The sequence below is a fragment of the Felis catus genome, chromosome B3 (assembly GCF_018350175.1).
Source record: "Felis catus isolate Fca126 chromosome B3, F.catus_Fca126_mat1.0, whole genome shotgun sequence".
Lineage (NCBI taxonomy): Eukaryota > Metazoa > Chordata > Mammalia > Carnivora > Felidae > Felis > Felis catus.
In genome coordinates, this window is record NC_058373.1 from 39,225,210 (window position 1) to 39,240,135 (window position 14,926).

Below are 14,926 nucleotides of genomic sequence, written 5' to 3' on the forward strand. Positions count from 1 at the left end.
AAGAGGAGGCGTCGGCTCCTCCCACCTCTGAGTGGAATCTGGGAATCCCTTTGCCCAGGGACGAAGAGTAGAAGTGACTCCACACCCCCCTCAGAGAGCTCCTGACCAGAGAGCCCCCCAGGCTGCTCTCAAAGGGTCAGTTATACTGAGGTCTGTAATTGTAGATTAAAAGGAGGGGGTCTTTCCATTGTCCCCTCAACCCTGAGCACCGGTTGTCTTTGCCCAGCTCTTCCCTGTCCAAATCCTATGCACACGGTCTTTCTCCATCATAATAACCACAGTATGCACGGTTTTGTATTCTACTTGCTTTCACCCACATTTGCTGCTTGGGCTTCTTGATTATCATTTTAAATAGCTGCATAACACTGCAGGAGCTGATGTACCCCAGTTTACTCAGCCATTGCCTTACTGCTGAATATTGAGTTGTTTCCAATGTTCACGGCAAATGTTACAATAAGCATCTTCCTACAAACAGCTTTTCCTCTCCTATTGAATTATTTCCTTAGGGTGAATTCCCAGGGTCAGTGGGCATAATATATTTATGGCTTTTGATGGATGGTGCCATATTACTTTCCTCAAGGGTTATATAAATCTATACCGCCACCAGCCATGTACAAATGTACCTATTTCAAAACAACTTTGCTAACATCCTTTTTTTTTTTTTTTTTTTTTTTTTTTTGGCTAATTATGTCGGTAGAAAATGGCTCCTTGATGTTGCTCTAATTTGCATTTCTCTTCTGATTACTGGGGAGAGTGAACCTTTCCCCCATGTGTTTACTATTTGTATTTTCTCATGAATTATGCTGGTTTTTATGAGGTGAGGGAACTTGACACTGGAAGTGGAATCCTGTTCGAAGGTGGGGCGTGCCCAGTGGGTCTGAGGACCCAAGCACTCTGGGGTCCCCCAGGGCCATATATTTGATTGTGCTGTAGGAAGTGGTCTGTACAGCACAAAGTGTGGTCTTTGGAACCACACTGGGGTCACATCCTGGTTGTCCTAGAGCATTTCCGTGACCTTGGAGCAGTGAGTTAACCTCTCTCAGGATCGGTTTCCTCATCTCTGGAATGGAACACGTGCCTCGCAAAACCGCTGCCAGGTGTAGAGATGAAATACATCAAGTACATCACCTCAGTGCTTCTCAGACTTTAGTGCGCATATGAATCAGCGGTGGGCCCTATTGCATTGCACGTTCCGGTCCAGTAGATGCAGGTGGGGCCTGAGGCTCTGCATTCTAACAAGCTCCTAAGTGATGTCAGTGCTGCTGGTCAGTGGCCTCATTTTGAGTAGGAAGGGGTGGTCCTCAACTTGGGATGCCCATTGGAATCACCTGGAGAGCTTTATAAACACTGATGCCTCCAGAACCCCCCCCCCCCAGAACACTGATATTTTTGGTCTAGTTGAGGCCAGTGTGCTGCCAAGGTAGAGATCCACTGATCTACAGGGAAGCACAACATGGGAGTGTGGGTTTGCCTGGTGTCTTGTGTGGGCAAGTTGCCCTGGTCTATTGAACAAAATTCTGTTTAGTTCCTTCTTCCTCCTCCCTGGTGCAGATAAAACTGGGTGAAAATGAATTCCGGTGACATCTTTGAAAGAGAAAGAAGTCTGTTCCCCCTGTAGGTTTCCTTTCTTATTTACCTTCGTTGGTGTGAGCTTTGGCCATAATTTCCACAGAAAAATGTGAGTGCCCAAGGTTTTGGTTTGGGTAGGAGAGACTAGTTGTTTGGGAGACTGAGTGGAAGTAAACAGATCATAACAGACATTTAGTGTGGGCATTCTGACCCCAGTTCCAGTTCCACTATGACTTTGGACAGATGGCTTCCTCCCTCAGAGCCCCAGTTCCTCCATCTGTAAATGGTAAGTGTGCAGGGGGAAATGAACCCACTGATTTCTAAGATGGTCCACTATGCATCGCTTCTCCGCCTTTTGGCTAAGATCAAGTGTAAGATGACCCATTGTGCAGACTCCAGGGACCATATCAGAAAGCACACCCTTATGGGGGAGATAAAGTAGGAGCAAGGAGGGGTGTGTGTTGTGTATGTGTGTGTGTGTGTGATGTATGTGTGTGTTAGCCAAGGGAGAGGGGCTCATTGAAGTTGTATACATCATCTGTGGGGCTGCTGAGTGTCCCATGTTCCCCCTTCTTCACCCCCCAACTGCCTGCCTAGTCACTATTCCTCAATAGAAGGGAGAATCAAAGCCTTCAGATGGCTAGGGAGGCCAGAGTCTGTGTGCCCAGTGCCCCCAGACCAGGGCTCCTGCAGTTTGGAGGCCAGTCCCCTGCTTCTCTTCCTCCCATCTGGGATGCAAATGACTTCCTGCCCTTGAACTTTGGGAGACTTGGCACTTGCAGTAATCATCTCATTGTGGAGTCCTGCCTGCCTGGGGTTCAGGGCTAAGACAGATTGTAAGCCAAACTGCCCTGGTGAGACCCTGTGAATTCTCATCCATCTCCTCCTGCCCAGCCTCATTATACCTGGGAAGGCTCTTCTGGGGCCCTGTTGGGTGTTGAGCAGGAGCTGCTGGAGGTGATTACAGAACAGTCAATTGTTCTCATCCAGTGTGACTCATTCCTGAATGCACCAGGCTCCAAGGGGGAACTCATTACTATTGCTTTTACTCCAGCTTCTGAATGAATGCAACTTCCTGCAATTAGCCAGCTCTGGTCAGGGTTGGGGTTGGGGCAATCAGCAGAGCCGACTTGGCTGAGACCTTCACCAGAATGCCCTGCAGTCAATAATAATTAGGAATGCCTTTATTTGCTAGTTAATCTATAAATTTATGCAGCTGCCCTTTTCCTTGAAAGATTTTTAGGATGAGCAATTAATTAGAGACTAATTAAAAGAGCCCTTTTCTGAGTGTTTGGAGACCTCTATCCTAGGCTCACTAACCTTGGACATGTTGCCTCACTTTGCTGGGCCTCAGTTTCCTCTTCTGTAAGATGGGAGTCACATCATTCCTGTCTGCTATTGGGTGTGAGTAGCCAACATGGTAATAGATGTGAGGCCCCACCCAGCAAAGCTGGGCCCCACCCAGCAAAGCTCTCCCTGCCAAGGGCTCTTTAGGGAGGATTTGGGGATAGCTTTATTAAAGCAGAGTCTCTGAGGCCTGAGAATGGCCTCAGACTCAACGTAGATGTGAAGAGTACTAATAAGGTAGCGAGAACCACCCTTGAGAGTCTAGTGGCCTGCCTGCTCCAGCCAGATGGTCCCCAACCCCTGCAGAGGCCATGAGAATATGGGGCAGAAGCAAGACCCACCTGGCAGCCTGGGTGTGTTGGCCTTCACATTCTTCCTCCTTCCTTCTCAGAACACTAGATATTTACCCTGACAGACTTGGGAATCATCTGGTGGTATGGAAAGGCTAATCAGACATCCATTTAGCCTTCAAAGAGCTTGTGCTCAGTAACAATCATATTCACACTAGCAGCAAACACTTATTGAGTCCTTGCTGCATGCTTCATCTTTATTCCTCACAAGAGCCCTGTAGAGGTGCACTTTCACATTCTTCAGTTTGAAAATGAGGAGCTGAAGTTCAAACAGGACAAGTGACTTGCCCAGGATCACAAAGCCAGTAGTGGTGGGAGCCGCTGAGCTCTCATATGTTAGATGATAGACTTTGACTGACAGATCACCATGGAACCACACAAATCTGAGTTCAGATCCTTGCCCTCCAATTCCCACTCTGCCTACTGGCAAGCCTAAGCCTAAGCCTACCTAAGCCTGAATTTCCTCCTTTGTTAAGAGTAGACTTTGCCAAGAGAGTGAGAAGCTTCATATGGAAAGTTTGTGATTCAGTGCCTGGAATACAGTAAGCACCCAGTAAAATGGTAGTGATTATTGGTGCACTATGAGAGTATTGGGGGTGGGGGGGGCAGTGTTTCCTCCAAGTTCAGCACTCCTGCCATCAAAGAGAGTGTCAAGATGAGCTATATATACCCAGGGGTTCCTTTTGGAACAAGCAGAGCCATGAATATGCACAGCTGTGGTTCCAAGCAGGTCCACCCAAGTACCTGTGGATCACCCTAAATGGTCAGTCTCAGGAAGCATTATGGGGTGGACACACCTGCTGATGTTTGGGGAAATGGACATAGAGCTGGAGGTAGGAGTAGAGTCTAGGCATCTTACATGTTAGCTTGGCAATGCCAGTGTAATAATTACTTGAGGCATGGTTTGCTGAATTATATTGGGGCTGCTGGGTGGGGCAAAAGAGCCCTGGGCTAGAAGGTGAGAAACCAGGTTCGTAGCTCTGGTTATGCTAGCTTTCAGGGCTTCTATTTCTTATCTGTAAAATGGGAATGAAATCGGCTACACAATAGAACAGTGGTATGGGAACTAATCATTAAAATGGAAGGGCTTAGGGGCACCTGGGTGGCTTAGTCGGTTAAGCGTCCAACTTCGGCTCAGGTCATGATCTCACAGTCCGTGAGTTCGAGCCCCGCGTCGGGCTCTGGGCTGACAGCTCAGAGCCTGGAGCCTGTTTCAGATTCTGTGTCTCCCTCTCTCTCTGCCCCTCCCCTGTTCATGCTCTGTCTCTCTCTGTCTCAAAAATAAATAAACGTTAAAAAAAATTTTTTTTTAAATGGGAGGGCTTAAAATTGGGAGGCATATTGTTTCAGCACCTTGGACAGCCACCACAAGCCTCTCCTCTAAGGTTGTCTTGTCCTATCAGAACCTAGGGTCCCACCCAGTCAGAACACCAGGTTGAACAGAAGTGGGGGAGGGCAGAGTGAGGGTCGCAAGACCAGAGGCTCAGGCCAGCAGAGTCCTAGGAGTGTCCACATGAGGGATGATTCAGGAAGTGAGGAACAGCCTAACCGTGGTCGAGGGGACTAAGTGGAGCTGTCTATCCACTTGGAGGCTGAAATCACATCATCCCTCTATATGGTTTCTCTTTACCCACCAAACAAAACTCAAACCCTAGTCCTTTGTATGCCCTTAAAACTAGTTAGTCCACCTTAACTTCATCTCCTGCTAAAGTCCTGCCACAAATCTCTGCTGTAGCCACACATGACTCACCTTTCCTTAAGCACAGTGTCTGCTTTGGAGCCTCTGACTGTGCCTTTTCTCAAGCTTTTCCCTATTCCTAGAATGCTCTCCCCACTCTCCTTATCTCTACGAAAATCTTTCTCAGCCTTTCAGAGCTAAGATCAAAGGCTGCCTCTTCCATGAAGCCTTCCCTGAATATTCCTTCTTCAGAATTAAGCTCTCCTCTGTTCCCATAGCAGATGGCTCATACTCAGAGTCTGTCTACTCCTCCAGCTGCCTCCCCCTTGGCCCATGTCTAGCATGTGAACATCTTGCTCAACATACTCATTTTGAAATGGATGAAACTTTTGAGAAGAGCAATGAATGCCCTTAAAGCAGAAGTTTCCAGCACTGACCGCTATAGGAAGGAAACTCATGGCATTTCTTGAGAGACCGTGCCAGCAGGGCTGAGGCTTGAAAACATCCATTGGTTTCTCTGCAGTTCAGATAAACAGGTAGCTGTAGTGGGACTAGAATAGCTATCACCCAACATCATCTCTGGGTTTGTTTGTTTTTTTTTGGAGGGGGGGGGGCGCGGGGAATGGTGTGAGCTTCCTACCTTACGCAATATTACATAGTGGTTACCCAGAGACTATGGAGCCAGATTCCCTCACTTCAAATACCAGCTTTGCTGCTTACTAGCTGTGTGACCTTGGGCAGGATGTTTTACCTCTCTGTGCCTCTGTCTTCTCATATATGAAAGGGAAATAATAATAAAGCCTATTGGATTACTGGGCTGATAGAACTAATTAATACATACACAATAACTAGAATACCTAGCATATCAGTACTCTTTTAACAAGAGTTAGCTTATTATTACCATTTTTTCATTAATACTGCTGCTGCTATTGTTGTTATTTACCCCAAGCAGTTCCCTACCTGAAGAGATTGACTGGTCCTGGCCTGAATGCCCTCTTTGGGGGTCCAGGCAGAAAGGGGAGCAAGAGGAAGAGAGTAGTTAGTTGAAACTTCCTTCTGGCCGGGAGCTGCAGGGTTGACGGGGCCTCCTGGGTTCCCAAGGGCAGCCACAGAACTGAGAATCGACTTTCTCATCACAGGGGGAGAAGGCTAGCTTCTCAGCCCCTGCACACTTCTCTGCTGACCAGCTTTCCTTAATTAAGGCCTCACCTAAGTGGCCAGCCTGATGAAGCTTCCTCGCCTGCTCTCGGACTAATTGCTGCCACCTTGGCACCTGCAGCGAACAGCCTGTGAGGTCACCAGAGCTGCAGCGATTGGATTTCCCAGACCTTCTCCCTGCATGGAACCCATGTGTCTGGGAGATAAGGGGCTCTCTGGTCGTTGCTCAGTACAGATGCTCCCTTTCAGCTCTGGCTATAATGGGTGTGGGGAGCATGGGAGGCTGGGGAGAGGAACCTGGTGTCCCCTCCCATGGGGTCCGGGGCCTATATTTCTCCCCTGGATGACAGAATTTCTATTACCTTAAAGGGCTCATCTATTTATGCTGCAATTTTTTGAAGTCCTGTCTGCTGTTATTGAACCCTGCATGCTGGCGAGGGGAGCGGGCCCTCCATCACCCAAATGAACAAACTCGTTTCCACATTTTTCTGCCTTTTCTCTGGGCTGTCAGTAGGTCGTATGCAAACCTCAGCCGCTCTGGCCAGGGAAGGCAGGACAGGGGTGAGAGTTATGAAAATCCAGATCAGTGGAGCAGTGATTGAATTTTCCTCCAAGGTTTTTGGTGTCCTTTAAAGACGTCACTCTCCTCCAGCCCCCACCCCCAAGCTGGACAAAATGTCTGTCTGCCTTTTGTGCAGCTCCTGAGCTGGAACGAGGGAGTGAGGACAGCTGCAGGGCCAGAAGAGAATGTGGACTGAAAAATTACAGCCAGGTGACATGTGTACAATGTGTGTGCCTTTTCTTTTCTAACTGTTTGTTCTTTATCAAACCCAAGGTCTGCAGGCTATTAGCCCTAAGCTTTTCATGTCCCCCCCCCCACCCCGCCCCGCCATTGACTGGTTTCCTAATTATAGTACAAGATTTTCCTGGGTGCTGCACTGCAGATGAGGAATTCACCCTCTAGCTGCCCTGCCCGTGTGAGCAGAGGAACACAGGTAGTGCAAAGTAGCAAAAATGTAAAAATGTAAACGTATACACACCACACTCCAGGACTCAACTCCCAGCTCTGTCATTGCCTGCTGGGTGGCCTTGGCCCAGTTACTTATGCTTCTCAAGCCTTAGTTTTTCATCTATAAAACAGAATAAATAATGGTACTATGTTCTAGTGTTCTCAGGATTGGATTAGATAAATATGTACAATGCTTAGAACAAAGGCTGGAATGTAGCGAATGCTTAGTAAAGTCAAGGTTTCTTATATGGTTGTATAGAGTTGATACACTGGAGGCAAAGGCATGGACTTTGGGGTCAGACAAGCCTGAGATGGAGTCCCAAGCCTGTCCCTCAGCTCTGTGAACTTAGGTGACGTCCTCAGCCTCTCTGAGCCTCAGTTTCCCATCTGTGAAATGGGTTAATAGTGCCTGCCCTTCAGGGTCAGTGTGAGCACAAAACGGGAATTATTCTTCATCATGGCAGAGTGGGAAGAATGCTGAGCACTTCCCTACCGCACCTTCTCATTTTAAAAAGAAGGAAACAGGTTCAGAGAGGGAAAGTGACTTATCTCGGGTCACACAGCAAATCGTTAGCAGAACTGGGATGGAAATCAGGTGACACAATTCCCAGTCCGATGCTTTTTCTGCCTTTACCTCCTTCTCCTGAGTTTGCTGTCCCCGGAGCAGACATCAACTGATTTTACCCAGGGCAGAGAGGGGGATAGCAGTTGGGGGAGTGGTCACCAGAGTATTAAACCATGTTGGCAATTAATCCACAGAGCAAAGTAGGGGAAATTGGTTTTATGTCACTAAGGCTGAGTCCAGCCTTCCCCCTCCGGGACCCCGTGGTTTGTGGCTTTATTAGGGAAAACTGCTGACTCTTCTGTTCTAAAAAATAGACGTCCCTCATGTCAGAGCACCCTCTCCCTGCTGGCTTCCTCATGTCTTTATCAGTGCCCTCGTTACTGGGGTCTGGAGCTGGGACTTTGGTCCAGAGCCTGGAGCTCTCTCCATGAAACAGAAGAGGGTGTTGGAGCTGAGGCATCCATGCTTTGAGCATCACCAGTTTTCTTTTCGTCCAATTCTCTGGTGTTCCTGGGGTGTCTGCTCCCGCCGGCTCTCGGGCCTGGCCACCCCCCGCAGACTCTGGAGAGTTGGCCCAGGCCACGAGTCAGGGATGCTGTCCTGAAAGGTCTAGAGGAAGCAGATGAGCGAGCGGAGCTCTGAGTGACCATGGCACGCCTTAGGCCAGGCCCCCTGCTCTTTGTTCGTCATTTTATGTAATCCTCACGATTACCCTGTAGGTGCAGACTGTCAGTATCCCCACTTTGCAGATGAGGGAACCGAGGCTCTGAGAGGTGAAGTAACCTTCCCTAGTTTGTAAGTGGCCACCAGGAGCTGAGCCTCTAGCTGTGTGAACCCAGAGCCTGCACTTTGAGCCACAAACAAAAACTGGAGAGGAGAGGGCTGTGGATCTGTGGTAAATAAGCAGCTTGGAGACTCCCTCAGGCCTTTTCCTGGGAAAGGGCACAGCCTTGGCAACCTCATTTCTCGTTTCTCGGTGGGAGCCTAGTGCCCTTCCTCGCTTTGTCTTTGAGGGGAGGTAGGCTGGGAGCCTCAGTCTCCCTCCCTTCCTCTGGGGCGGCCCTTCCCAGCTTACCCAGCCGCCTCACATAGCCCCCTAATGAGGAAAGCAGGGCAAAAAATGTTAGGGCTATTGCACAGAAGAGGAAACCAAAGTTTGAAGGGGTTCCAGGTCTGGTCCAGGGTGACGTGACTCGTGAGGACATTGAGCTGGACCCAAGGCTTATGGCTCAGGGGCCACACTCGCCTCAGGACAGCTGTGCGGTGAGGGGATCAGGGCTGAGGAGAAGGCCAGCCGGATGCTGACCTGGGCTCTGACCCTGGCTTTGCTGCCACCTCACTATTGGACCGAGTCACTTTACCCGTCTGTGCCTTCACTTCATCTTCTACAAAGATAGGTGCCCCCTGCATCCTGGGGCTGCTGTAAAGCTCACAGGAAACACTTCTAGGAAGGACTGGAAGAAGTTCCAGGGTGTGTGTCCCCAGAGGCGTGAGGGGGAGCAGTGGGCAGACTGACTCCCTACTAAGCTTGCAGGTCTGGAACAAAGGAAGAACCCCCTCTCTTCCTTCCTGCTACCCCTGCCCTCTCTTCCAAGACCCCACCCAGCCTGGCCCCTCCCCGGCCATCTCCCCATTTAGTCATTAGCACCAATAGTCTCATCTGCAGCAGTAATTATGCACCCCAGGAGGGAAAGGGGTTCCTGGCAGAAGATGTGATTATGTCTGGAAAGTGAAAGATGTTGCACGAAAAGGTCATGAATAAATTACTTCAAGGCGGGGCGAATAGGGAACTTAGCAATGGGGGTAAACACAAAAACAAAAACAAAAACTCAAAAGTTGTCTCCAAAAACACTACCAGATAATTGTTCTCACCTCACCTGAGCGGTCTGAGGAGGGGTGTTCATTCCTGAGACAGACCTGGGCAGGGCCACCCCAGCCTGATGGCCCGGATGAGCAGGGGTGGACGGAATGTGAGGGGAGAGAGTGGGAGCAGAGCCGGCGGGGCCCTGTGCACCAAGGCAGGGACACGAGATGAATTCAGCAGGCAAGAGGGAGCCACTGTAGTCTTGAGCAAGGGGAGTGACCAAAGCAGCCCCATGCTTGACCTCTGCCGCCCCGTACCCTGTGTGAGGAGACAGGGACGTCACTGTCTAAGAGCTCAGCTTATAGTGAGTGCTCAGTGGAAGTTGGTTCCCATCACTCCCTGTGGCTCTTCGGCAGAGGCTGCTTGGTGTAGTGGGGAGGGCGTGGGCTTTGAGCCGAGGGAACCCACGTCTGAATCTCGCCAATGTGGCAGTGTATAACAGGCCCACCTCGTATACCTCACTTTGCTCACCTCCCGCAGGGAGTACCTTGCAGGATGGTAGAGAGGGGAAACAGAGCATGAAAGTGGCCAGGGCAGGTAAATCTGTTCCTTTCCTTGCGGTCTGCAGTGGCCTGGGCTCTAATGGACCGTGTGTAACACTCAAAATGCCTAAAGCATTTATGGCCCTTCCTCTGGGCCTGGCACTCCTCTAAGAAGATGACATATATTAACTTACTTGAGCTTCACCGCTACCCTTGGAGGAAGGTACTACCCCGTCTTGCAGACAGGAAGACTGAGATGCAGAGAGGTTAACAGCTTACCCCAAGTTGGTCAACTATACCCCATTAAAGCTGAAAAAGTAAAATGCCCAGGGTTCTGTAAATGTCAGAGCCAGGACCTATGCCCAACAGTCAGATTCCAGAGCCCACTGGAACCTCTGTGCCCTGCCTCTTCTTTGGGCAAACCCCAAAGGATCCTCAGCGCCCCCCACCAGGCTAAAACCTTAACCACGGCCACAGGGGTGCTCCAGCCACGGGAGTCAAATTTGGAAGTAGCATCAAACTGGGGAGCAATCAGGCATCCGTCAGGTAGGACGGGAAGCATCAACGTGACAGGTGGTGGTGTGGATGGAGCCCCGGGTCCCTACCATGACCCCTGTCTGTACCACAGTTCTTCCACGCCAGAATGCTCTCCTGCCCAGCATCTCCTGTGTTCTCACAGCCCTATGGGTGACAAGTCACTGCTGCCATTTTATACACATGGGAACAGGCTCAGCATGGTTACCCATCTTGGCCTTCCCCACTCTCAAGCCCAGCCCTGAGCCGCTCCCCAGGCCAGGGCTGCAGGACAAGCCCCTCCAGCCCCGTCTCCCTGTGGGGCCTCGCTCCCCTCTTCTCCCTGGCCTGCAGACCCAGACGGGCTGTGCCCCAGGCTGGAAATTACCATCTCCCTTCCTACAGGGAGGCCACACCTACTCTAGGCTCCCTTCAACCCCGCCCCCAAGCCTCAGGGCCTTACATGGGAAGCACCTTCTAGGCCCACGTTATGTGTAGTGAAGCATTCTTTGCGAAGTTGGCTGAGAAAACCTCTGAGAGCCTGAAAAAATCCATAGGCACCTGCTTTAGAAAGGTGCAGAGAATTAGCAGTCGGGGGATGAGAGGAGTGGACGGTGTGGGTAAGGGCAGCCTCTTCTACCTCCACTCTGTGTCCCCAAAAAAGCTTCTTGTGTTTCAACTGCTGGGCCTTCTTTTTTTTTTTATGTTTATTTATTTTATTTGTGATAGAGAGGGCCCACGAACGCACACGTGAGCAGGAGAGAGGGACAGAGCGTCCAAAGCAGGCGCTGCACTGACAGCGGAGAGCCCGACACCGGGCTTGAACTCACAAACCATGAGATCATGACCAGAGCTGAAGTCAGACACTTAACAGAATGAGCCACCCAGGCGCCCATGCTGGGCTTTCTTTGTAGTCAGGCCTATAACTGCTTTTCTTTAACGACTGACTCTACAGTCCGTAAGCGATTGAATTTGCCTGAGTCTGGGTTTCCAACCTCTCTCAACCAGAAAGGAGTGGCCCAGACCCCTGCCTTTGGGGGAGGAGGGTTCCTAAAATAGGCTGGAACACTAAATCGCTTACCTGCTGTTGGACCCACCTTTGTCTTCAGGGCACAGTTTGGAGCCTGGCACCGGAGGCCTTCCTGGGCTGGGCCGGTCTGACCGCCAGATGCCTGTCCTACCCACCGCCCCTCAGCCCCAGTGTTCCAGCAGATCCTAACAGATCACCTTGCCCTGGAGACCCCCTCAGCCACGCATGGCCCCGCCGCTGTGCCTCTGTCCAATCTGCCACCTCCCCGGATGCCCTTGCTGTCCATCCTCCTGGCCGAACCCGGCCTGTGCAGGAACCAGCCTCAGCTGGGTTTCTGCCTCTTCGTACAGCCTCCTTGCTCGCTTCCCACTGGAACGAAACCACTCCATATTGTGTGCTGGCCCGCCCGCTCTGGTGGCCCACTGTGGATGTTTCTGTCCTCTCTACTAGACAGCTGCCGGGGTAGGGGGCAGGTCTGTTCGATTCATTCCTGTGTCTCTGCCCTTTTCCCCACCCTGCTTCCTTCCTAACCCCGGCCCCTCCCGGGACTGGCACAGTCTCCTGCACAGAGTGGGAGCAGTAGCTATTCGTTGAATAAATGCATGGGTCATTTAGAAGCATCCCCTTGGGGCGCCTGGGTGGCTCAGTGGGTTGAGCCTCCAACTTCAGCTCAGGCCACGATCTCACAGTTTGCAGGTTAAGCCCCACATCCGGCTCTGTGCTGACAGCTCAGAGCCCGGAGCCTGCTTCAGATTCTGTGTCTCCCTCTCTCTCTGCCCCTCCCCTGCTCACGCTCTGCTCTCTCTCTCTCTCTCTCTCAAAAATAAAAACAAAACATTAAAAAAAAAAGGCATCCCCTAAGTCGTGAATAGTCCACATTTTACTTGGACCCTGGTAAACACCCCCATCAGAATCTGTAGGATCCTCTGTTTCCCATAATCTGGTTCCCATCTGGGACATTATCACTATTGAGACTCTAGCTGTTCAGGCCACTGCCCTGGGCCCATACCACCCAGCCGCCACCTCAGAGGATCTAGGCCCTGCAGTACACACACACACACACACACCTCATGTGTCCAGTCCCTCACATGGATCCAGCGTGTCCACACCATACAGTCCATACTCAGAGCTACCTGAACAAATCATCCTTGGGGCTCTAGGGCCAGGATTGGCCCAAATGTCCGACATGCAGATGCTAAGCTTATACCACAGCTGCCCCACCACTGGTACAGAGCACGCTGACACCAAACTCACGCGCTGCACGGACCACGCATGGCGGCCCCGAGAAGCTACCATCCAAATCAGGACCCTGGGACAACAGGCATAAATCCTGTCCCTCGCGGGCTCTTCAACACATGCAGAGCACATGTGCATCTAGTACGTGCAGGGCCCACGTGTAATATTCACATGACACGCATCAGGAGTGTATACGCACACACGTGCACGTGCGCGCGCACACACACACACACACACACACACACACACACACAGGCTCCCCAGAAACAGTCTGCAGAACATCTGAAGTAGGGCGGTGGCCCTCCGGTACTAGTCTCGTCTTGGGCCCCCCCGCCCCACTCTGTTCTGCCAACTCTTTCCTCGAAGCTCATGGAGACCTCTCCTTGATGCCCCACCGTAGGCTCTCCCGGCAGTTCAGAAGCAGTGTTCTCCCGGCGCTTTCTAAAACCACTAAGGAACTAAAAAAAATCTGATGCGGAGTGATTGGGGCCGTAAGGCTGTCAGGGCTTGTCCAGGGACTCTCGAAGCTTCGGGCCCAGTCTTTTTTTTTTTTTTAATTTTTTTTTTCAACTTTTATTTATTTTGGGGACAGAGAGAGAGAGAGCATGAACAGGGGAGGGGCAGAGAGAGAGGGAGACACAGAATCAGAAGCAGGCTCCAGGCTCCGAGCCATCAGCCCAGAGCCTGATGCGGGGCTCGAACTCACAGACCGCGAGATCGTGACCTGGCTGAAGTCGGACGCTTAACCGACTGCGCCACCCAGGCGCCCCCGGGCCCAGTCTTTGTAGGGAAGCCTTGTCCTGTTCTCAGGGGAGAACTGATCCTGCAGGAGAGGCCCTGATCCTCTGTGTCTGGAGTCATCCCCACCCCCAGACTCTCAGCACAGGACACAGGAGGAGGAGCAGGGATGGGGAGATGAGGCCAAGAGCCGGAAAGCGAAGCCGTCTTAGAAAGCGAGGCCTTCCCACTGAGGGCTGAGGCCCTCCGTGTGCGGCAGGCTGACGGCATGCTCAGTTGCCAGCAGTGCTGTCACCATCATCGTCACTGTAGCCAGCGCTCTTTCAGAGGATACACGCCATTTGATTGATGGGTGTCACCTCACTCCCCAGGCTCTCTCGCTCGTGGGGCCTGTTCTCTGTCTTTCCGCCATCTTAGCTTTATTCCTCCAAGTTTTAAAGACTTTGGGGCTTTAAGAGTTTCCCGACACGAGATACAAATGCCCCCTAAGACCGCCCCCCGGAAGTTGCTAGTAGCCATCAGCATACATTTAATAACTAATGTGTAGGAAGGCACCAGCACGCAGTAGGTGCTTGGGACATTTGGGTCCCCAGTATCGCCAGTCTGTCTGCAGCCAAGGTGGCTGGGTCGAGGGGAGAGCTTGGTCCGAGGGATCTGTTGGCCCCTTTCCCACAGTGACTTAGGGCAGATTGACCCCTCCAGCCTTGGTTTGGCTTCTCTCTAGGGTGGTTCTCTCTCGAGGGAGGTAATTCCTTTCCTGCAGGGCTATTATAAGAACAGAAGGGGACAGAGGACATCAAGCACCTGCTATGGGCTGGCACCAAGGGAGCAGTCTGTCCTGAGACAGTCGGTCAGCCCCATCTGTAGGGGTGCAGGGGTGTGGACACTGGTGAGGACCAGAGTCCTGCCTGCACCTACTCCCCGTCTCTGGGGGCTGCCCACTATGCTTGTAAGAACTCTGCAGGGCTCTTAGACTTGGGAGTCACCTGGCAAGATACAGAGACCTCTGATGAGGGCTCTATGAGCTCTTGTTAGCCTGTGATGCCTTCTCTGATCTCAGAAGAGACTCTTCAGGAGGAACCAGTTGGAGAAGGGGAGGGGACTTACTGACAGGATAAGGACAGCAATGCAGACCAGAAGAGAAACTTTGTTTTACCAAGACAGCAAGCAGCTGAGTCTCCAGGAGGACCTCCTGGTCTTGCAGCCAGTAAGTGGCATGGCTTTAACTTGAGCCCAAATGTCCTTCCTTGACCACACTCACAACTGCTCAGGTCTCTGTAATATCTTGGTATCTGTTTGGGAACCATTAGAAGGTGTCTGTGCTCCTTCAGAGAAGACTCGTGAGGGGTCAGAGTTATATAGCACATTTGTGCAGATGAAAAAAAGG

The 14,926-nt window shown here is 51.3% G+C and overlaps 1 protein-coding gene across 18 annotated transcripts in view; it reads left to right on the forward strand.

The window, feature by feature from the left end:
- MEGF11 (multiple EGF like domains 11) overlaps positions 1-14,926 on the forward strand; it is a 357,968-nt gene that overhangs the window by 299,994 nt on the left and 43,048 nt on the right. The window lies entirely within an intron of this gene.